General features: G+C 34.1%; 1 long non-coding RNA gene across 1 annotated transcript in view; it reads right to left on the minus strand.

Moving 5' to 3' along the window:
• The window catches only part of LOC109549090 (uncharacterized), a 677834-nt gene that overhangs the window by 240329 nt on the left and 412560 nt on the right, over positions 1–24945 (minus strand). Inside the window, exons 7-8 of the long non-coding RNA XR_012330755.1 lie at positions 11390–11466; positions 11042–11142 (exon numbers count right to left, since the gene is read on the minus strand). This is a non-coding gene — a long non-coding RNA (uncharacterized lncRNA). The remainder of the gene's footprint in view (positions 1–11041; positions 11143–11389; positions 11467–24945) is intronic.

Raw genomic sequence — 24945 nt, forward strand, 5'->3', positions numbered from 1 at the left:
TTTTGAAGTCAGGTAAAGATGGGAGCTCTTCTCACCTCACCTAGTACTAGTGTCTTCATCCTCCTTCACCACCAAACCAAGCAGCTTCCAGCACCTTCCATCTTGGCCATCTTCTCTGCCAGTATACTACACAGCCATAATTAATGTGTTCTTAATTTTCCAGATTATGTGGGTCCATAGTTTTTCTACTAACCTTTGAAGCCAACTGCCTATGTACCATAAGTTCCAGCCTTGCCTAATTACTTGCAGTTTACCAGACTCTCATATGTCCAAGTCTTTGTCCACCAAACTTTCTGGGCTTCGTATATTTTCTCCACACCTAACCCTTTGTCACTTCAACCACCCTCCATCCTCCAATCCCCCTGCTGCCCTAAAGTTCTTCTCTATAGCTTTCAAATAAACATTGACTCATTTAACAATATTAAATTCAAATGGCAATTCATCAATATCCTGCAGATAGGTAAATATTGGCTACCGCTTTTTGCATGCCTCATCTATAAGCACTCTATCCCTTCTTTATCACACTACCTTTAATACTTTTTATTCACTCACTGGAATATCTGCTAGATGAAGGCAGGGGTTTTTACCTGTTTTATTCACTGTTGTATCCCTTAAAATCATGCCTGATGGGTGACAAGTGCCTAACAACTATTTGTTTCATATTGCTTTAATTTGTTGACATGTTTATATCCTTCTACTAAACTCCAAGTCTCTTAGTACAGAAGCCATGTTCTATTAATTTTAGAGTTTCCCCTTAGAAGACAGAACATAAATAATTAATTAATGCTTGTTGAAGTTGCTTGCTTAAAATAATCTCATATTATTCTATAATATTTTGGAAACCCTACTTAATTTGCATTGAGATTAGAAACCAAAGACACTTAAGTGAATTTCCCAGCCTCATTAGCCTTTGAAGTTATTGTTCCCCTTTGCACCGACATGAAGCACTAGAGATGCTTCAGTAAAGAGCAGATGCTTCCTCTGATAGGGGACCAAGGGTCCTCCAGGAGGCTACCCAATTCACCATCAAGGTTCCAGGCTCAACAACTCAGCCTCAAGGATATAATGAAAGTTTAGTAGAGGAGACAGAATGCAATGGAAACTAAAGAACTCTCTCTTTTCTGTCCTTTCTTTATTCTGCTAGCTTTCTGAAAATCTGTATATGGGATGAAACCTTTACCTCTTGATCCAAAGAACATGACATCGAAATAAATTGTTCTTAGTAAAATGCAGCATCAGACATTCACAAGTCATACAAAACGTTTTTTAATCTTAACCTGATTTACTTGCAATGTGAATTACTGTCCTTTGCATTTAAAGTTTCCTCATTTGTGAAAGGGGATAAGATGCAGACCTCTTCACAAGATCACATGTCACTTAACTAATTAATATTGTAATTATAAAGTACTTAGAAAATATAATGCACTGTACAAATGCCAAGTGTTGTTATTAGAATCATTTGAGTGCTCAGCTCATCTAGATTTACTACTTCAGCAGGGCAAATAATTCTAAACAGTAAGAAAGCCTCAACGATGCATACTAATTAATCTAATTTAAACATTTATTATGTGCTGTAAATATGCCTTGTTAAAATATACATTTTAGTTAAGGCTACCATTAAAGCCATCCTTCAGAAATTGAGTTGCTTGAGGTCTGCATAAAATGAATTCTGCTTTGGCTTTTCGTAGTGACAGTTTAGATCACATTTATCTTACAAATAATTTCCCTGTTGGTTTATTTGTTTATTTGACTGAGTGCTGATTATCAGGGATTCAGCTAATATTAATTTTTAAGTGAGAATAAAAGGAGGAAAATTGACACACTCTCTTTGTCTCTGTAGCGGAAGATCTGAAAAGAAACAATATATTTTTAACTGCCATGCCATTACTTTAGTCTAATATTCATTAGGGTGCCATTTCTAGAAAGGAAATACCCAAGAGTGGAAGATAGAAACATGATGTGTGCTTTTAGGGAAAACTAGACTTTGGCAATAAGAGCCGGCACTATCTCTATAGGTTACATCTGCAGGTCCCAGAGTTGACAGAACATTAGCAAAGCTAAAAGGAATTTATGTGTGGATCCTTTTTGCCACAGCACATCAAAAGGCAAAACACAATGACTAATTCTCCATGTAGAATAAAGAGATTCTGTGAGGGTTGTTTTCTATTTAAATGAATCCACTTAAAAAAAATTAACTTGTTCCTAGTGGCAGCCGTTTACCCACTACAGTCAAAAGCTGAATTCCATATTTAGGTTTTTCAATTTCTTTCAAAAAATACATGCTAGCTGGTCAGTTGGATCAATACGTAAACCTTTTTCTCCATAGAACTGAAAGTAGAATTTCTATCGCTGAGTATAAAATACATTTCCCCCGGTGGAATACTACCTTCTGATCCTTGTAAGTGTCTTCCTTCTGTCAGAAACCTAAAGACACATATTAACCGTTGCAAAATAATAATAATAATAAATACAAAAAGAAATAACCTGAGGCTTTTCTGACTTCCTTAATATTCACATCAATGAAAATTTTGTTAAATCTCTAATTACTTTTAATTTCCTACTGCAGATTACACAACTGCCCATACTTTTCATCAAAACCTATAATATGCCAATAAATGAAGTTATCACCCCACCTATTGACTCTGTCCTAGCAAATACTGTCCTGTCACAAAACAATGTACTTTCACAAATGACCACTCATTGGAAATGGCCACTTCTCTATAGCTGTGAGTGGGCTAAGAACTAGAAGAATCAGAATACACATCAGGAAAGCAAACTTCAGAAAAATGAAACTACGATTATGTTTACTTCCTTGTCTCTTCATTGTCAGACCCATCAGGTAATTTCAAGTTTCTGAACCATCACAATGAAAGAAAAGCAAACTCCATCACCATTTCGGTTTACAAATAAAATGTATTTTTTGAGATTAAAAAGCCATGTACTGGAAAATGTATTATAAAAAGAAATTACATTTAAGTGAAATTAATTACAGTTCCTGAGTAACAGAATAAACATATTGATATAATTCTCTTTGCAATATTCCATAACCATGGTGAAAATAAAATATTCTGAAACAAATTTACATTTGTCTTTCTCTTTCCAGCTCTCCCCTATCACATTTATCTTCTACCTATCTTTTTAACTTAATTACGTGGGTAAGAACATTAATTATAAATGCAGTTAAGCCCTGAAATCACTGAATTTTATTTTTATATGTTATTTACTGTTAAATGCAAACTTATATATTATCCTCCCAAACAGCTTCATCTCATTCAAAGGGCCCCTTAGACAAATTTTCAGTTTGATGAAAAACATATTTAAACTACTTGTATTTTTCAGCAACCTGACATCTCTGTTGAAGGTCATATAACTTTTATAATAAGGGACAAATGAGGCATCTAAGGAAGCATTTATCATCAAATTTAACTACTAATTTTATACTTATTTTCAATAGAAAGCAGAAATTGCCTTTCCATAACAAAAAATATATAATTATATTTTATTAGTCTCTCTCTCTTTCTCTATTTTATTTCTATTGTGATGGCCTATTACCTATGTTGCTATATAGTAATATCTTGATTTACAAATTACCTGCGAGTTGAGCAATTATATAAGAAATCACCCGTGTAAAAAAAAAAGCTGAAAAACTTATGTCATATAAAATGTTGCACTTTGCAATTTTAGCTTTATGACAAAAACACCTCTGAGCACAGATTGTTTGAGATAAACAGGCAGGTCCTAAGGAAGTCATGAGGCCTGATAATTTGCCTCCAGTGTAAAGAGTTCTTTACCTGAAGCTTTAACTTACCTAGGGCTGACCTTTGTTTTCTCTTGTTTTTTAAAATTCTACTCCCCAAGTAAATAAGGAAAAATCTGATTATTTTTCAAGGATTGTGTTGATTGGGCTGTTAATTTAAAATGTTCCTTGTAGAATGACTAAATTGATACCTATCAGCTACATGACTCCCCAACATCATAGAGTGACAAAGACTAGATCTTAACCCACACATCTTTTTACTGCCCCACTGTGACGTTCAGAGCATCTTCAAGCACAGGGACAGCAACGCCTTAGTTTGGTTGCTTAAGCTGCTTGGTAGTAGTTCCACTGGTATTTGGAAGGGACTCTAAAGGCAAGTCTGACTAAAGCTTTTTAGCATCAGTTGCTGGAGTGGAAAACTGGTTTTCTGATTTCTAATTTTCTCCAGAAAAGAAGTTTTTCATTAGTGAGTCCTACTTATTAATGAAACTATTACTCTACTGGCATTGTTTTCTACCTTCCCACCTTAGCTCCCTCATAACTAATAAAATACATAGTATAATTTTAGTAGGAATAAGATTCTATCCTATATACTGAAATGGGGAACAAATAATTAGAGAAGGCTGAAGCTATGGGAAGATAGGTAATAAACTCAAAGTATTTGAATAAAAAAGAAAATTCTATAGTACACAGTGATTTCCCACACATTGCCAGGGCAGCCAAAAAATCAGCTAATTCTAGAGCTTGATCCTGAACTTCTCTAGGCCATTTCTAGACCTGCTCCAAATTACTCTTAATCACGTCTACCTTTAAAAATCTCAGAAAGGGGCATGGCAGGTGTTGTTATAGAAGGAAAGGCGCTGTGTAAGAGTGGACTGAAAAGGGAGGAAGGCTAAAGATGAAAGAGCTCTCAACCTTCTGGACATTCATTTAGTGAAATTAAGGCAGTAGTGTATTCCGTGTAGAATTACCACACTTCAATATAGAATATTGTAAAACTCTAAGGAAGAGGAAATCAGTCCAATGGTTTGCCTTCATCTTTTACACCGTCAACTACAAATATCAGAAACTGAACAGAACTTTGAGTTTTCAAGAATACATCAGAAGCCTGTGAAAATCATGGACGACATGCCAAAATGTCCTTGGGAAAACACCTTTTAGGCTACTAACATAGTCTAATACTACTTAAGATGCAACTGACCCTTCCATTTCAAGGATATACTTTTCCTCCAGGCTTGTGATTTGTAAAGGGGAGATAGTGCTGGCTTTTGTATGGCTTTAGCTTTGACTCTTTCTCAATAAAATGTTTTATGATTTAAAAATACCTTTTCTTCCTCCTTGCATGTATTTCTGTAAAGTCTACCAAATCCCATTTGTTACTCTTTCTCCAAAAATCAATAGGAATGACCTAGTTACACAAATCAAGAGCTATAAGTTTGAGAGGATTAGTCCCATTGCCATAAAAAATGAAATACATGGTTCTTAGAAATTTGATCCAACGTCATCCTGTTCTGCCATCTAGTTTATATAAAGCATCTTGAGACTTCATGTGAATGATTTATACTGTTTAAATCAGATTCCTCTAAAGTAATGGAAAATATAGGTGTAATAACAATATTGACCTTTGAATTACAAGAGTTTGAACTGCATGGGTCCACTTATATGCAGATTTTTTTTTACTAAGTACCTGCTACAGCACTGCGCTATCTGAGGTTGGTCAACTCCACAGATGTAGAACCATGGATAAGGAGGGCCAACTATAAAGCTGTTACGAAGATTTTTGCTCAGAAGGTTGGTGCCCCTAACCCCTGTGTTGTTCAAGGGTCAAATGTAGTAATAAATATCATTTTGTAGTTCCTCACAATATGCTAATTCAATATAAGGTTTTGTTTAATCCCCAAATGGTCCTAAACGTTATTACCATAATTTTGTTTCCAGCTTTATTGAGATATAGTCGGCATATAACACTGTATAAGTTTAAGGTGTATAGCGTAATTTTTTCATATATGTACATATTGCAAAATAATTACCACGTGTTTAGTTAACACATCCATCACCTCACATAGTTACAATATTTTTCTTGTGATGAGAATATTTAGGATCTGTTCTCTTAGCAACTTTCAAATATATAATACAGTATTGGTAACTATAATCATCATGCTGTACATTTTATCTCCAGAACTTATTTAAATTATAACTGGACGTTTGTACCTTTTGACACCTTCACCCATTAACCCCACCCCCTTACATCTGCAGCCACCAATCTGTCTCTGTTTCTGAGTTTGGTTTTCTTAGATTCCATGTGTAAATGATATCGCATTTGTCTTTCTCTATCTGACTAATTTCATTTAGCATAATGCTGTCAAGTTTCATTGAAAATGGCAGGTTATTCTTCTTTTTATGGCTGAATAATATTCCAGTGACCATGTATGCCACATTTTCTATATCCATTCATCTGTCAATGGACACTTAGGTTGTTTCCACATCTTGGCTCTTGTAAATAATGCTGCAATGACCATGAGGGTGCATACATCTCTTTGAGATAGTGATTTATATACCTTGGTTACATACCCAGAATATGATTGCTGAATCATGTGGTAGCTCTATTTTTAATTTTTTTGAGAAATTTCCATAACGTTCTCCATAGTGACAATACCAATTTACATTCCCACCAACAGTGCACAAGTGTTCCCTTTTCTCCACACCCTCTCCAGCATTTGTTGTTTGTAGATTTTCTGATGATGGCCATTCTAACAAGTGTGAGGTGATACCTCATTGTGGTTTTGATTTGCATTTCCCTCACAATTAGTGATGTTGAGCACCTTTTCATGTGCTTGTTGGTCATTTGAATATCTTCCTTGGAAAAATATCTATTCAGGTCCTCTTCCCACTTCTTAATTGGATTATGGTTGACACTTGAACAACACAAGTTTGAACTGTGTAGGTACACTTATAGGATCCAAGATTTGTTGAAACCATGGATATGGAGAAGTCGCATATAAGGAGTACTACTATAAGTTATATGCAGATTTTCGACTGTGTGGAGGGTCAGTGCTCCCAGCCCCTGTGTTGTTCAAGGGTCAACTCTATTCATTTTTTTACTACTGAGTTGTGTGACTTCCTCATATATTTTGAATATCAATCCCTTATCAGATATGTGGTTTGTATCTAGACTTTAGCTGAGTCTAGGTGTCCAAAATATTTGATTTGCTATTAGACTGTCAAATAGACTTCTTAAAAAGTATTAGATGAAGCAGAAAGACAGAATAGACAAACTTCCTTATATATTCTTGCTTTTAGAACCATCCCAAAACTCACATAAATACTGGAAAAAATGTACAAATTCTGGTGATGCAATACAGAGAACTATGCCTAAAGGAGATTACTTTTGTCATTTTGTAAAGTATAGGTAAAGAACTTATGTGTGAAACATATTAGGGAGTATCAAATTAAATCCTGTTGAACTGAAGAAACAAACTAAAGGCACACAGATGCATCAGATCTAATACATCAGTAATATTGAGATGAACATCCATGAATCATGAAATGTTTAGCTGAAAATGTTATTTAGTAAGAATCTAGTCTCTTTTTTTAATCATAAGCATGAACATTTTAAAAGACTGCATTTTAAAAGATGCCCAATGGTTAATGGGCTATGCTTCAGAAATGCATATTTAATTTTGTTGGAAAATCCATTTCCAAGAATGGTATCAGTAAATAAGAAGGGAGGGGATGAGTAGTATTCTACTGTATATATGTACCACATCTTCTTTATCCATTTGTCTGTTGATGGGCATTTGGGTTGTTTCCATGTCTTGGCTATTGTATATAGTGCTGCTATGAGCACTGGGGGTGCAAGTATCATTTTGAATTAGTGTTTTCATTTTTTCCCAATATTTATCCAGGAGTAGAATTTCTGGATCATATGATAGTTCTGTTTTTAGTTTTTTGAGGAACCTCCTTACTGTTTCCCATAGTGGCTGCACCAATTTACATTCCAACCAACAATGCACAAGTGTTCCCTTTTCTCCACACCCTCCCCAACACTTATTATTTGTAGACTTTTTAATGACGGCCATTCTGACTGGTGTGAGGTGATACCTCATTGTGGTTTTGATTTGCATTTCTCTAATAATTAGCGATGTTGAGCATCTTTTCAGGTGCCTGTTGGCCATCTGTATGTCTTCTTTGGAAAAATGCCTATTCGAGTCTTCTGCTCTTTTTTCTTTTTATCAAGTTGTATGAGCTCTGTATATATTTTGGATATTAACCCTTGTTGGTCATATCACTTGTAAATGTTTTCTCCCATTCAGTAGGTTGTCTTTTTTGTTTTGTCAATGGTTTCCTTTGCTGTGCAAAACGTTTAATTAGGTCCCATTTGTTTATTTTTGCTTTTATTTTTTTTTTTTGCCTTAGGGGACAGATCTAAAAAAATTTTCTATGATTTATGTCAAAGTGTGTTCTGCCTAAGTTTTCTTCTAGGAGTTTTATGGTTTCAGGTCTCAAAAACAGACACATAGATCAATGAAACAGAATAGAGAGCCCAGAAATAAACCTGTGCACCTACGGTCAATTAATCCATGACAAAGGAGGCAAGAATATACAATGGAGAAAACAGAGTCACTTCAACAAGTGGTTCCGGGAAAACTGGACAGCTACATGTAATACAATGAGATTAGAACATTATCTCACACCATATTCAAAAAATAAATTTAAAATGGACTAAAGACCTAAATGTAAGACCTGAAACCAATATTTTTAATTGGATTAAATAGATCATAATGAATATTTTTTGCCTTTCATTCTAACAAACACTCTGAGTCATAGCTGTAAAGGCTACTGGTTGTTCTTTCCCCAAAATACCTGAGGTCTGAAAGGAGAACATGGGTCAAGGGGAAAGTTGGTCCTTTCTGCCCAGATTTAGGTCGTGGATGCCCCATGCTTAACTCTCAAAGAAATAAGAGAAAGCAAGCTTTCTCTACTATAACCATTCTCACCTAATATTTCAGTGAAAATAAATAAATAATAGGCTTCTTCCACTGGAGACTCACCAAAGAGACAGTCCTAAAGATCTCCCTCCACCACCCCCCTTTTTTCTTTCCCATATTAAGGAGCTCTTTGTGCTAGTTTCAAAACAAGAGGACTTGGAGACTATGAACATCATTCAAGATCACTTCCTGCCAGAACTAGAGTGTACCCTTGATGCTGCCTGAAGCTTGCCTCTTTAAGTGAAAGTCACACCAGAATTCTTTTTCCACTCCTCCAAATTTTTAATAATGGGAGAACCAGTAAGCTAACTAGCCAGGAAAAAACCTTGTTAAAAAAAATAAGTAAACACTTAAGTGCATCATGCTGTATGCCCAGATATATATTAACAAAACTCTACTAAGAGATGACCCACAGTAGTATATTCCAACTCCTCCTGGTAGATTGTTTTCCAATAACATGAAGATATACTCTCTACTCTGTTTCTTTTTTCTTACTTTTGTTGCCTTGTCACACTTTGAAGGTGGCACTTGAAACATTTTTTTTAATTAAGCAGTGAAAAGCTCCACACTTTTGTTCTCAGTGGTAATTCTAACATTAACTCTGTTTAGCACAGCTGTTCACACTCCATAAAATAAAGTCTCCCTTCTGATAGGAGCAGTGGAATTTAAGCCTATGTTTTGCCAGAGATTTAGATGTGTAACTCAGAACTCAAAAGAGTTAGAGACGTGAAATCAAATACAATAGCTCATAGATGAAAAGTCACAAGAAACTTAAACCATAGAAAATTAGCATTAAACTTTCAACTTACATATTTAGAATTGAAACATTTGGATATCCACATTAGGAGAAATATAATTAACAAAGTATCCCTTTCAAGTTGTAATTGTTGGCCACTTAAAACAATTTGATCTCACAAATTAAAAGAAAAAAAATAGTGGAGTCTAAGCAGATGCTTCATAAGTGAGTCTTTGTTCATTCTTATAAAACATAAATATAATACTATTTACTACTTCAGCAGTAATTTCTATATAGGATTATACATTGCTAAATTTAGTAATCAGAGGGTCTTGTTTTGTTTTGCATGAAGCATGAAACAGGATTATGTGTAACTGGAAACATCTAGATACACATTATTATTACTCATAGAAATTTAATTAATATACTAATCGATAAAATAATACACATCTTTCAATATTTGGAATCAAAAATGTATAATTCTGTGGGCAAAATAAAATCCAATTATAAAATTCAGAAAGTCTATTTCTGTAGGATTATCCTAAAAGTATTGAATCAGTAGATTTGAAATTTAGAATTAAAACTTACTGCGTGTAAGATAAGGTTACAATAACTAAGAAAACAATTGACATTTTTTAATAGATCTCCATTTCAGGTACAAATAGTGAATACTTAATGAGAACAATGACTGAAACAAAAATTCTGGAGACTCACAATCTTGAATGTATTTTGTCAAACTTATTATCTTGGTACCTTATAACTAATGTACTCTCAAGGTACACTGCTGTGTGATACATTTCTCAAAAGGCCATTTGCTCACTTTATCCAAGTGTCCACCCCAAACCTTACTATTATTACTTAGCACAATAATATCTATTCCCTTCCCCAGGACTCTTTTCTGCTGCCAGCAACAGTAATGATCTTCCTCATATACCATTTGCACTATGTCATTCCCTACTTAGGGACTATATTCCTTCTTATATATCCCTAATATCACTATGAAGACCCTAAAACATTCTAAACAGAGGCACTTGAAAGGGTATAAAATAGTCATAAGTATTCTGGTGTTGGTTGATTCATTTGTTCATCCAATTCATTTGTTCATCCAATACTAACTGAGTGCCTATTATGTGCTGGGTACAGCGAACATTGTTGTGAACAGTGCTAGTAATGAAGATGTGATGAGGCAAACCCAGATTCCTTCCCTCACGTAGCTTATGCCTTCATGGAAGACAGACAGTAATGATCTAGAAAATAGACCAACAAAAGACTACCAGGAACACCTGCAGTTGAACAAGTTATATCTATCACTCATTGCAAGGAGGGAGAACACACACCTTGGGAACTGTGGTGTGTCTCAATAAGGGCATTAGAAAGAATTGACCATAGGATTGGAGCTCTGGTTGAGTAATGTTGGGGAGAATTTAGGGGTAGATTGGAGGTTGTCATAAAGAAGGAACAAGTCTATGATTGGCTATTTCAATAAATCTTATCTACAGAGAAGGCAGATTAAGGCAAGGTTATAGCTATAACTGGTTTTCAAAAGCTCTAGTCACTCACTTAATGAGGGGAGATGGTGGTTATTCTGTGGGGTGCACGATGACCTTGCTGATGGGAATGTTCTGTGACATCATGCTCTGCAGGAGAACAACATGGCTCAGCTGTAAGAGGGAGATAAGTTTGTAATGACATTGAGATTGAGGTCTAGGTTTAAATGTCATATCAGTTCCCAGGCATCCAAGGTTGCTTTTTTTCCCTCATAGATTATTCAGAAGATACATAAGATAAGAAAATCAATATCACTAGGACTGATTTACATAATGTGGCCAAAAAAAGACATCTTTGTGAAGATGGCATTAAGCTAAGACCTGACACATAGTGATATGAAGAGATTATAAAAGAACCTACCAGGCAAAGATGAGTGCAAAGAACCAAAGAGAGCAAGTGCTGGGCATGTTTCAGAACCAGAAGGAAGATCAGCATATCTGAAAAAAAGCAATGGAAGCATTAAAAGGCTGTAAATGTGGGTGTATGGAATGACTAGTTAGTGACTTCATGCTAGGCCCAAACACAGGTATCTGAGTGTTATGGGCTAAATTGTGTTTTCTCCAAATTTATATGTTAAAGTGCCAACCCCCAGTACCTCAGAATGTGACCGTGTTTGGAGATGGGGCCTTAAAAAAAGTACTTAAATTAAAACAAAGTCATTATGGTGGGCCTTACTTCATTATGACCAGTGTCCTTATAAGAAAAGGAAACTGGGATACAAACAGGTACAAAGGGAAGATGATGTGAAAACACAAGAAGACAGCCATCTACAAACTAAGGAAAGAGGCCTCAGAAGAAACACCACCCTGCTAACACCTTGATCTTGGACTTCTAGCCTCCAGAATTGTGAAAAAATAAATTTCTGTTGTTCAAATTTCTGTTGTTTAATAAATTTCTGTGGTATCTTGTTGTGACTGCCCACCAAACTAATGCACTAAGTTACCAGGACATCACCTGTTTCAATGTCCAAAGCTATGAAATCAATGCTAAATGTTCACTGAATCAACGTTTAATTTTGTTTGAAAAATAAGTTGTTATATAGTTAGTGGCACCAAAAATATTCACCTCTCTGGGCTTCAAATCTATAGTGAAGAGTTAGGGCAAGAAGGTGACTGTATCTCTTCTAACTCTAAAATCATAGGATTTATCATAGAGGCCATTGGAATCATAATTCCAAAAATACAGCTCTGTATTTATATCATATCTTTCTTCTAAGCAGTTCAAAACACTTCAAAGACATTTTCATATCAATTCTCACAGCATCCTGTGAAGGCAGGTAGGTGGGAAATATTATCATTCCTATTTGACATTTCTATACACCTACTCACTTGATTATAAGATCATTTTAACTGAATATATAATTTTTTTCAGTGAAAAGAATATATGCCCAGAAAAAAAAATGATGTTCACAAGAAAAATAGTATAATTTTGCATTATCAGTCTTATGTGCTGAATGACCTGAACATTTGCAATATACACAATGACCCTTGAGATTTTAATTTAGATATTAATTCTCCTTCCTTTTTATACTCCCTTGAAAAAAAGATAGGAATATTAACAAAATGGCAGCTATATTTTGTTAGGTAGTACCAAACTGAGGATAATTGGTCTATTTTATCTACATATTTGGAATACAGTGTTTGTTTCACTTTTAAGGAGAGTATTGACATATTCTGAAGTCCAAAAAACTAAAAAATATCAATTATTCTTATTTTTTCCTTTAAGTAAAATATCAGTTTATACAATGACTTGTAATGAGAAATAGATTTTTGTCAGGAAAATCAGTTTTAAATAGAAATGCAACGTCAAACATTCGTATATTGGAAAAACATCTCTACACCTCAACTTATATCTCTCTCCCTTGAGAGGATAAAGACAAGCATCCCCAACTCGTGGTCCTTCCTTATTTCACAAGCTTTGTCTTGTACCACTCTCCCTCATGCTTCCTGTGCTTCAGATTCATGAATTTCATACATTCACTTATTGATTGATTCAATGTTGTAAGACATAGAGGTAAAATATTGAATAAGACCAAATTAAAAAAAGAAAAAAAGATGAAATCTTGCCTTTTGCAAAAATATGGATGGACCTTGAGGGTATTATGCTAAGTGAAATAAGTCAGACAGAAGAAGACAAATATTGTGTGATTTCACTCATATGTGGAATATAAACAACAAACAAACAAGATAAATAAACAAACAAACACATAGGTACCGAGAACAGTACTGGTTACCAGAGGGGAAGGGGTGGGGGAGGATGAAGTAGGTAAAGAGGATCAGCTATAAGGTGATGGATGGAAATTAAATTTTTGGTGGTGAGCATGCTGTAGGGTATACAGGAGTAGAAATACAATGTTGTACGTGTGAAACAATATTATAAACCAATGTTACTTCAATGAAGAAAAGAAAGCAAGAAAGAAAAAAAGATAAAATAAGGTTTCTTCCTGAAAGGAGTATACCTATATTAGACAAATAAGTAAACAAATAAAATAGTTCCATACTGTCATAGTTGCTGTAGTGATAATAAGCAGTGACATGGATGGAGGTAACTGGGCAGAGAGGATTTAATTTTTAGAAATGGTGGTTAAGTATGAAAAACAGGACTTATAGGTAAAATTAGATCTGAAAAAAAAAAAAAAGGAAGACCCATAAAAGAAAAGAAAGAAATGGTGGTTAAAAGTATCTATGAGAAGGTGAAATTTTTGCTAAGATTTCAAAAAACTGGACCAGCTGTTTCAAGCTGAATTAAAAAGTTGAAGCAGAAATGACTACAAGTCACAAGGATGTAATGTTGCAGTGACAAAAGTGGGTAATCAAGGTGGGTTACAAAATTAGCAGGGCCAGACAAAATGCAAGACCCCTTGGTTAAAAATTATTAAGAATTTCAAGATGGTGACAATAAAGCATTAAACCAAGCATCAGGCGTGTCTGAGTAGGGACCTTGTGTAACTGCACAGGCTGTGTCCCTGTGAATCCAGGCCTGAAAAGGATGGCTCTTGTGGGTTGGAGGTCCCTGAGATGAGAGCATGTAAAAGTGGGAGCACTGGATGGGGGGATGGGCACAACATGATAGGGCTGCTTGTTCTGGTAACTAACGACCTGGAAGACTGAGACATCCACAAGAATATGTGATAAACAGGGATGTGCAGTCCAAGGAGAAGCATCCCTCACTGAGAGCAGGGAGTTAGGTCAGCTCTCTCCTGCAACTGCAGCTGTGTCCATCCATGGCCCTGGGAATCAGGTAAAAGTACCATTTTCTTTCTAGTTTCTGGGCTTTTGCAAGTCTGGAATAAACCCTATGCTCCACCCTGACTTCACCATTACTATGAGTTCCAGGGAGGTAAAGACCAAGTCTGACTTATTTCCCTCAGTCTTAGCCCATAGTAGATTTGAATCATGTGTTCAATTAACCAGTGACTTGAGGAGTAAATAATTCCATCATGTGGTAACTGACCCAGATAAATTTTTGGAAGAAAATATAGTCAACGTTGGAAAATTTTATATTATGGAGCTAGTTTGGGAAATAGCTCATCGAAAGAAGAAATTCCACCTTACCACTTTTTAAAATCTGTTTATAAGAGTAAATAAATGTATTTCCATCATAAGGGCAGTTTGGATCAAACATCAGACTGATTCTGACTAAATACCAAAACCTCTAGATGATTCTTCGTTCTCATTTTCTTAGCTCTTTTCTTCCAAGAATAGGATAGCTAGTAATTAACATAAGATTATAAAAATATTCCATAAGTATAGTAAGAGCTATTAAAATATGATGACAGATCATCAATCTAATCTACCATTTTTCATGTAATTTGGTTAACCAGGGAAATGCAAGTCACTAGAACATCTACTAAAAATTACATAGTGAGTCCAAAGAATACCCAAATTATTCCTCTTGTGATTTGCACAAATAATTTAGATTATTCAGAATTTGTGACAGTCTTCAACAATATCATTATTAACACAGATTGTCACTTACTTCCCTAGAAGGAATGAGCCCTCTACATTGCCTTCAAAATGAGAAATATACAGAAAAGTAAATATGGTTTAGTTAATATGTGGAATTCTGACTGCTCACAGATATCACAGAAAGGGTTTATGTTCAGGTAATAGTTTGGGATTATGATTCCCGAACATGTCTGAGAACATCACTTGAGATTCTTTTTTAAAAAATACAGATTCCCACACCCCTCCAGGGGGATTCAGTTTCAAAATGTATGGGATGGGAACCAACAAATATATTTTTTTTATTGAATTTAAAGTACTGTTTATGTTTGGACAATTTTGGAAAAGACTGAGTTAGGCCTTTCAAAACAGACAAAGCTGATCACATGTTGACAGAGGACTGATGTGAATGTATATGTTAATCTACATCTGATTTTTCAAAAAGATTTTTAAAACAACGTTATGAAAAATTAGAAAAAAAAACCCTTCTATTTCTTCAAGAGGATAGCTTTACTAATATGTAAAATAAGTTTGTGTTTAGCAATGTCTTATTTTTTTTATGCATTAATTCTCCCTACACTTGGCCAAAGGCTAACTAGTTTCAGATTTCTATGAATGTCTGTCTTTCCAAAGGCTAACTAGTTTCAGATTTCTATGAATGTGTGTCTTTTCTGGATGGTCTGTAGCACATATTCAAAAGTCTCTTTCCATACCTGACGGTTAACCTTCTCTGGGCACTGGAGCCTAAGATTGCTTAGATATGTACCTTATAAGCTGTATGAGAAAATAACTTGCCATTACCTGGAAATAAGCTGCTAACTCCATGAACGTTTCTACACAAACATTTTTTAATTACCAACAATGTATATTAGATTATTGGAAAAGTGAACAGTCCCTGTTCTTGTTCTCCCCTTCTTGCTTTCACTAGTCATTTCCCATGTCGGTAAGTCCAACTGGGATTACTCTGATTAACTCACAATGTGAAGTTGGCATGGCTGTGTAGGCATAGATGACATTCATATTCCTTCCATGAGCATACTCTAACAATGTTGTTATCTGCATAAGTTTTGTACCATTCTATACCACCAGGTGAAGAAGATTCAGGTTCATTATGTGCCTTATATGTATATGTGAAAACTTCCAACACAATCACATTCAAAAACACAACCCTGAAATTCTTGGCATCCTGGGCACCCATGTTGGACAAGAGGGGAAGGGTTATACAGTAAGAATGATTAGTTTTCAATTTATAGACATCCATTATCTATGGAAAAGGAGCCAGAATAAACCCCTCAAATGGTAAGGCCTCTTCATGTAATATCCTCCCAGGTGGCAGTTCAGGCACTAATCACAAGAACTTCATTAGGTCGATTCAACCCATGTCTAATATTTATAGAAAATGCTAGCTGAAATCAAGTAGTTTGTCATGCAAAAATTATTAATGAATCTAGTATTTATGATTCAGAGATCCTGAGTTTCCAACAACTATACACATCTTTCTCTTTTTGTATGAATCTGCCTCAAACCGGTAGTGTGGACTGAACTTCTATCAAATTAATGCATTTGACCTTGAAAGACTGACAATCTGAGCTTGTCCCCCCACCAGACTTTCCACTTTTGAAAATATACTATGGGGTTCTCCCACAACTTCTTTTCCCTCCACTACAGAGGTTTCTTTTTCCATCACTCTACTTATTGGAAATATTAGTGGCCTAATGTTATTACAGTCACAGCCTTTTTTTTGGAATGCAGATTGCCTGGTTCAGCAACTGTAGATTAGATTTGAAAGAAAGAGATTCAAATGCAGTAATGCTGCCAGAAGACAGCTCCTTCACTGATTTAGAATCAGTGAAATGTGTGACAGGAAAGACTATGTGTTGGCAATTGGGCTTGATACATCTTTCAAGAGCAAAATGGAAACTCTCTTCCCTTGGTTTGCAGCTATAGATCACTAAAAACATCTCAGAAGCAAAAGGCTGCAGAGGCCCTGCCTTCTCCTTCCTCCTTTCCCAGGGTGGTGACATAGATTTCAAAATTAGATGTGTCAAAGCTTTCACAATTCATTGCTGAGGCACATGCCTAAAACTGTCTCTTATTGAAAAAATATATTAATTATATTTCTGCTTTTTATCACGTAAATTCAGGGCTCATGAAAGGAACCAGATGGACAGCTTTTAGAAATATATCCTTCCTTTGATTAAAAGACAAGGAATGAAGTTTCTACATGCTCCATCTCTGAAAAGCTTCCTCCTAAAACTTTTAGCCTCATTGAAATGGTTGGAAATTGTGAATGCTAGGTTTCCACTGTGTGTGTATATGTAGAGGAGTAACTATTAGTGCCAATATCAGTCTAAGTTTCCTAGTAAATATTATATTTATTGGATTTTTGCACCTTTAAAGTTGAAAGCACTTTAATTCATTAAACAGCATTCCATACATCATGTGACTGCAAAACTTTATGAAAATTAACAGAGTACATACAACTCCAACATTTCAAATGTTGTTCTTCCTATTCTGAAATCTCTTACTCATTTTATCAGATTGAATTTATTTGTCAGTAATTTTATCTACTAAATAACTCATCTAACTACTAGAAATATGTATTTTTTAAAATTTTATGAAGTAAATATTTACTTAATACCCATTATATATCAGTCCTACTGTAAGATAGTGATATAGTGGTAAACAAAAAGACACTACTGAGGGCATTGGCATTCTAGTAGAAAATGCCAAAAGCCAAGACCAAGGAAAGTGTAAAATGCTACGATATCAAACTAAGCATATAATTTACTCAGATTTGAGGGTCAGAGAATATGAAAAGGGTAGCTGCAGAAATCTGGCATCTTGCAAGAACCTGGCTCAGCTAATCTGGTTCAAGTGATGGCTTATGGTGGGATTTGGGGGTGGTTTTAGGTGAGTTGGTGAAATGTGTTTCATATTAAAATTTAGAAATTCACAGCTTAACTTTGTTTATGAGGCTCTGGTGCCAATATGTTACTGCTAGTATCTGGTTAAAAAAAATGAAAAAATAAGTACATAAATAAATGCATTATACAAAAAACTATAATAAGGAAGCCAAGGGCTAAGGGCAAAGACTCATCACCCACCATGCAGGATATCTCTTAACAATATATTAATATTTTAAAAATTGCTCACATCTTACAATTCACCTTGGAGCATGATTTCTACTTCGACCTTCTTCCTTTTCTGGTCACATTGGCTTTGGGACACAGCCCAACCCAAAAGACAAGAGCAAGAATAAACCTAAAGACTGAGCTTAAAATTAATGTCCTGGCTTACTGATCTCATGGTAAAATAGAACTCCTGGCACAACAAATCCTATTGGTTTATTCCATTTGATGGAAGCTCTGCTGATTTTCCTGGCTAATTATTAAGATTAGTTAACTCTAGTATTTAATTCTCAAGTATTGACAAAATGCTAAATTGTGTATTTGGTGATGTTCCGTTGCGTGCTTCTTCCAGAAACTGGAAAGTAAAAGTTTGTACTTGGTTGCGGGTATCCTGGGTTAAGTAGTAAGGCTCAAAACCTTAGTTTTCAAATGCTAGCTTTTAAAAACCTAGGCCCAAAATAAAATGAATTATACACTTTATATTATACAGTACTCAGTCTGAGTTTGATTCTTAAGAATCACTTTTTGTAGATTGATATAATTTCCATCAATAGTGATTTGAGATGTAATAACATTAAAATAATAACTGATTTCATATGTTTGAGAATTACTCTGCCTTCTAACACGATGTGGTTTTAATTCTGAAGAGGATTTCATGAAATGTTTCTTCAGCTGAATTGATTTTCATGGTGTTAAGTATAGAAAATTATACTTCCTTTGGACTAATGTTATTAGCATCATCTTGGAGCTCTACATCCCCTAAAATGTTGCTTATTTTCTGTAAAGTCCTCCTGACCTACCCCAAAACACTTGGACACTCCATGAGAGTAGGAAGCTTCACTACCTTGTTCATCAATGTATTCTGAACACTTAAATAGACTGGCTCATAATAACTGCTTGTTATATATTTTTTATTTGAATGAATGATGGGTGAATGATCCCATGAAGTGTATATAACTGGAGTCTAGAGTCAGTCTGAAGTTTCTATATGAATAATAAAAATGAGCAGGAAATTTTTTGTAATGTTGATAAAAACTCATTTTTCATTGTGCTTTGATATAACAGTATATCCAGTTTGATCCCCATAGTTATTCTATGAAGAAAGCAGTCTATATTTTACCTTTTGTATCAAAGTTGAAACCTAAATCTGTGATGGTGACAGTATGAGAGGACAAGACTTTTTTTAAAAGTTTTTTTAAAATTAATTTTTATTGGAGTATAGTTGATTTACAATGTTGCGTTAGTTTCTGCTGTATAGCAAAGTGAATCAGTTATACATATACATATATCTACTCTTTTTTAGATTCTATTCCCTTATAGGTCATTATAGAGTATTGAGTAGAGTTCCCTGTGCTTTACAGTAGGTTCTTGTTAATTATCTACTTTATATATAGTAGTGTGTATGTGTTAATCCCAATCTCCCAATTTATCCCTCCCCCCTGTTCCCCCTTGATAACCATAAGTTTGTTTTCTATGTCTGTGACTCTATTTCTGTTTTGTAAACAGGTTCATTTGTACTATTATTTTAGATTCCACATATAAGCGATATCATATGATATTTGTCTTTCTCTGAGAGCACAAGACTTTTGAGCTGGAAATCACTGGAGTCTTTGGAGAGAGCCAGCATAGTGCTTAAGGCTTGGACTAGGGAACCGACTGCTTGGAGTGAATCTTGGCTCTTCCTTTTACAAGGCCATGGGTGAGTTATCTAAGCTCTTGGTGCTTCAGTGGATTCATCATAGAGTTATTGTGAGAATCAAAGCACTCAACATTTATAAATTACTTAAAACAGTGCCTAGCAAATGGAAAACACTCCATAAATATCAGCATTTATAATTTCAAGCCGAGGGTGCTTCCTACCCTGGACTAGAAAGAAAGGGCTTTCTTCAAAATTTTCTTTAAAATTTACCTTCAACTATTTGTACATATTTTATGATACATTTTACATCATAGAAACACGTGCATACTCTAAATGCTATATTTAAGTGCTGTGATTCTAATATTTTATTTTCTATTTATATTTTTATTATATCTATCATAATTTATAGGGATTTTTAAGTTTCAATTTAATTTAAAATACTTTATCCAGGAAGGAGGAGTAAATGGAGAGAATTCACTCAATGATGAAACAGAATTTTATGGGAAGTAACAAACAAACAGAAGTGGGAATTGTGTCTCTCCTCTCAGTTAGCTGACTATGTCAGAATACATCTGTAAGGACAATGTTCCTAATTCATCTTTCAAATAGGAAACAGTTCTTGTCCCAATTTTTAATTGATTTGGTGATATGTAAAAACTAAGGACTGCAAAATCGTCTGTCAGGAATGAGAATACTATGCCAAATATTTATCATAAATATATATATTTCTTCAAAATTGGCTGAAATCCATCCATTTCTGTTACTCCTGAGTGGTGCTAACTTCAAACTAGATTAGGAAATGAACAGGTTATTCAATCTGATTCAACTGAGGAGTCATAAGGATAAAAAGCAAAGCTGCATATTTAGCATACTACTAGTACCAAACTGAATTACAAGTGATTTAAATACTTAAGTTGAAAATTAAAATCAAAGAAGTACTGAAAAAAATTTTAGGTGACTATTTTTATAATCTTGGGGAGGGGAGAATTTCATGAGCATAGCATCAAAAAGAAAAACCAATAAAGAAAATTTTATAGGTTTGAATACAAAAAAAAAGCAAAGCTTTTGTATGACAAACAAGCATAAAAATTTTTAAATCAAAGAAAAATTTAAAAAAAAATATTTGCAAAATATGTGAAAGTCAAATACTAAGTAGCTAAATCTTATCACCTAATAGATTAAACACAGACAACTCAACTGAAACAAATGAGCAAGGTAAACAAACAGGCAAGTCGAAGAAAAAGAAATACAAATGAACATATAATAGATGAAGAGATGTTAACCTCTCCATGTAGTTACTACCAATTAAAGTAATATCGTTAAATTGTTCAAAATATTAACTTGGATTAGTAAGAGTGATAATGTCCATTTGCTGTGAATGGTAAGGGTAAATGAGTATTCTCATTATGTAAAGATAAAAGTATAAATTTGTACAATGTTTCTGAGAATTATCTGTTGACAGATAAAAAATAGATAGAAATAGACAGATATAATATATACTTACATATGTATTTATATGTATAATTTTCATACCAAAACTCAAAATTTCTAGTTATAGGAATTTAGTTTATGCAAAAAATCAAACCAAATATGTAAAGGTATGTACACATACACACACATACATGTATGTTAAAGTTGAAAAATTAGAAAAAGAATTATGGTACACATACAATAAATTATTATAGTCTGTCAAAAATGGTGATATAGCTCCATGCTGAAATAAAAAAGGCCCATAATATATACTCAATAAAAAAAAGACTGTAAGTCAGAATGTAGATTACAATCCCTTTTATTATATTCATTAGAAAAAATTGGGACAGTGTTATGCCAACACATATTTTTTAACAACCTTTAGTGGGATTTGTTTTTTCATATTCTAAAGTTCACCCATTTCAAGCATACAATTCAAGGGTTTTAATAACTTACCGGGTAGTGCAACCATGACCATAAATCCATTTTAGAACATTTCATACCCCCAGTTAGACCTCTTATGCCCATTTACAATTAATTCCCCTTCCCATTCCCAGCCTCTGGCAGTTGACAATCTATTTTCTATCTCTATAAATTTCCCTTTTCTGGACCTTTCATATAAATAGACTCATGCATGTGGTCTTTTATTCTGGTTTCTTTCTCTTAGCATGTTTTTGACATTCAACCATGATTTAAAAGGTGTCACTCTTTGTTCTCTTTTATTGCTAAATAATATTCCATTACATCGATATACCACATTTTATCTATCCATTCACCAGTTAATGGATATTTAGGTTGTTTCCAGCTTGGGGCCATTATGTATATGCCACATATTAATAGCAATTATCTCAAGGTGTTGGGATTCCAAGTGCTTTTCACTTCTTGCATATACATTTCTGTATGTATTTATACTTTCTTAATAAGTATAAATATTTATAAGTATCTATAAATACTAAGGGTTAAGGGCTAAGGGTTAATTAAGGTAGTAGCACTGTTTTTAATGGGGCTCAATGTAAAATGATGAGACAGCTGATTTGTTTAGAAATTTAGATCCCAGTTGAATAATTTGCATGGCAATTTTTCTCTGCACCCCTATCTATCCCCTTTATGCTGATTTATATAGAAGTTTATAAAACTAAGAAATTTGGAAACTTCCCAAAATCCTCTTAAAAATAAGTACATAATAGCCAGTTTTGTCTGTTGAAAGGCAGTTGACCCAGATACCATTTTTTTAAACCTACTACTTTAATTTTTAATCACACTTAACTTTATTAAATGTTTGAATATTTTGATGAGACAGTTGAATGCATATACATACATAAATATATTTAATATTTTATAGAATATATCATGCATAACATACCATATAGAAACATATAGCAATAGAAATGTGAATAAAGAATTTTCTAAACATAAGTAACAATTTGAATGGTTTTGATATATTATAGTGTTTGTTTTTAAATCATTTACACTCCTTGTCTCCAAACATCAATTTATTGCATATTTTACTGGGTCCCCCTGTGCTAGGAATTTACTGTGGGAATGTAAATCATACAGTTCGGCTTTCAGAGAACTTTAAAGAGCAAAACTTATGAAAAGTTAACCTTTGAAAAGATGAATTAAGGTTAAACATTAATAAGAAACAGCACAATTTAATTAGCTGCCCTATGTTTTGTGTTGTACTTTCAAATAAACCACAAAAACCTAATTCATAAAGAATCTACAGGTGAAGCAATAAATTCCTCACCAAAAGAAAATTGATCCTTTGTGTATCATCATCATTATCATCATCACCATCTTCATCACCATCTTTTATAATTTTGAGAATCTGTACATTTAAAGTTTAGAGGAGTGTTTGTTTCTTTTGTTTTGTGTTTCAAAACCTGCCTTAATCATGCAACACTGAACTGGAATATCACTAATGTCCTGAAGCCTGGATTAATAAATTGCTTTTCATAAATCAAGACAATTATGCAAATCCCATTAAGCCCTTAGTACAAAAGCAGAAATTTTAACTGGTATATGCAGGATATCCCATCTCTGGGAGCTGACACACCATTGGCACTTTCTTCTGGGAGAATGAGCTGCAAACTGGGCTGATGTATTATGTTCATTGATGACTGGGAAGAACTTGATGAGTTGAATTTAGCGCTAAACCTAGAGAACTTTGAAAAGTGAGTTTATTGTGGCTAGCCTGAGAAGAAGAGGCTATTTCAGAATTGTCAATGTGGCCCTAAGATCAAAGTGTACACTTCAGTAGATACAAATTAATAGTAAACACAATTTTCAAACCAGTATCCAGCAGTACCAGGTTTAGAAAGAAAGCTTCTGACATATTTAGGACAATCTTGTAAAACTGGAATGATAATAACCTGACTCATTAGGTGAGAATGGATATTAAATTAGACAATTTATAAAGATTTTAGCACTGTTCTTGTTAACATAACAAGTACTCAATAGATGCTACCTACTTATTGTCCTAAGGTACATAGAAAAGACACTGTTGAATTTTGACAGGAATGACTCTCCATAAATTGCCATTATACACTAAGGTGGTGTGAAAGTAGCCAGGCAGCCTTTTAAAAAGTGTTGAATGGAGCCTAGATACTTTTTACTTTCTTTAGGTGTCACATCTGAAGGGGTCTCACACATCTAGATCCATAGATTAGTAGGAAAATGGGAAATGCTATTTTCTGTCATAACATAATGGCAAACACTGAATATAAACTTTTATGCAATTATAATATTGCATAAAAATCAAAATGTAGGAAATCAATTTCAAAAATACTTAAACATGATTCCTTTATGTATTTATTTCTGCTGGATACATAAATTCATTTTCTTTTTGTTATATATTAGGTGACTCTGAAAATAAAATCAATGAAACCTGCCTCACTTTCAGCTAATTTGATTGCTTTTTAAAAAAATGTTTGATTTTTAACTAATTTAGACTCACATGAAATTGCAGAAAAGTCCTTGGTCCCTTATCACCCATCTTTCTCCAAACCTGACATCTCCCAAAACCATAGTACATTATCAAAACCAGAAACTGATTGGCACAATTCAATAAACCAGACCATAGATAGATATTGCTCAGATTTCAGCAATTTTTGAATTCACTCATTCTTGCATGTTTTTATATATAGTTCTATGGCATGTTACCACGTGTACATATCTTATAACCACCCCTGAAATCAAGGTACAGAGCTGTTTCTTTATCACAAAGGAACTCCTCATGCTGCCCTTTTACAATCACACCTTCCTTGCCTTCCCTAATCCCTGATAACCAATTTTCTGTTCTGCATCTATTTAACTATTCTTTTTAAAGGAAATAATTTCAATTTAAGACATAGCTGTGAAAGATTTAATAACAATTCTTATCTATGTTTTTTTAATGCATGTTAAGTAGAGAGATTATGTGTTCCTCATTGGGGGCATTTGGAAATGGGTCATATAGGTGCAATAATTAATAATATGAAATTTTCAACTCTGGCAAGAATTCACAGGAATATAAATTCAGTTTATGAAACAGTGAGATACTGATCGTAACTGACTGGTTTTCAGGGGTACAACTTAATTCTTATGGGTCACACTCGTTACTGTCTTAGATGATTGTTAGTTTAGAGATGCGTGAGAAAAGAAAACATAGGCAGTGTTTTCCATTTTTAAATAGGAAAAAGGAACCCACTGCTTTGAAGAACAACCAGAAATCTTCTTGGACTTAAATGAAAT

Source organism: Tursiops truncatus, chromosome 3, assembly GCF_011762595.2.
Source record: "Tursiops truncatus isolate mTurTru1 chromosome 3, mTurTru1.mat.Y, whole genome shotgun sequence".
NCBI lineage: Eukaryota > Metazoa > Chordata > Mammalia > Artiodactyla > Delphinidae > Tursiops > Tursiops truncatus.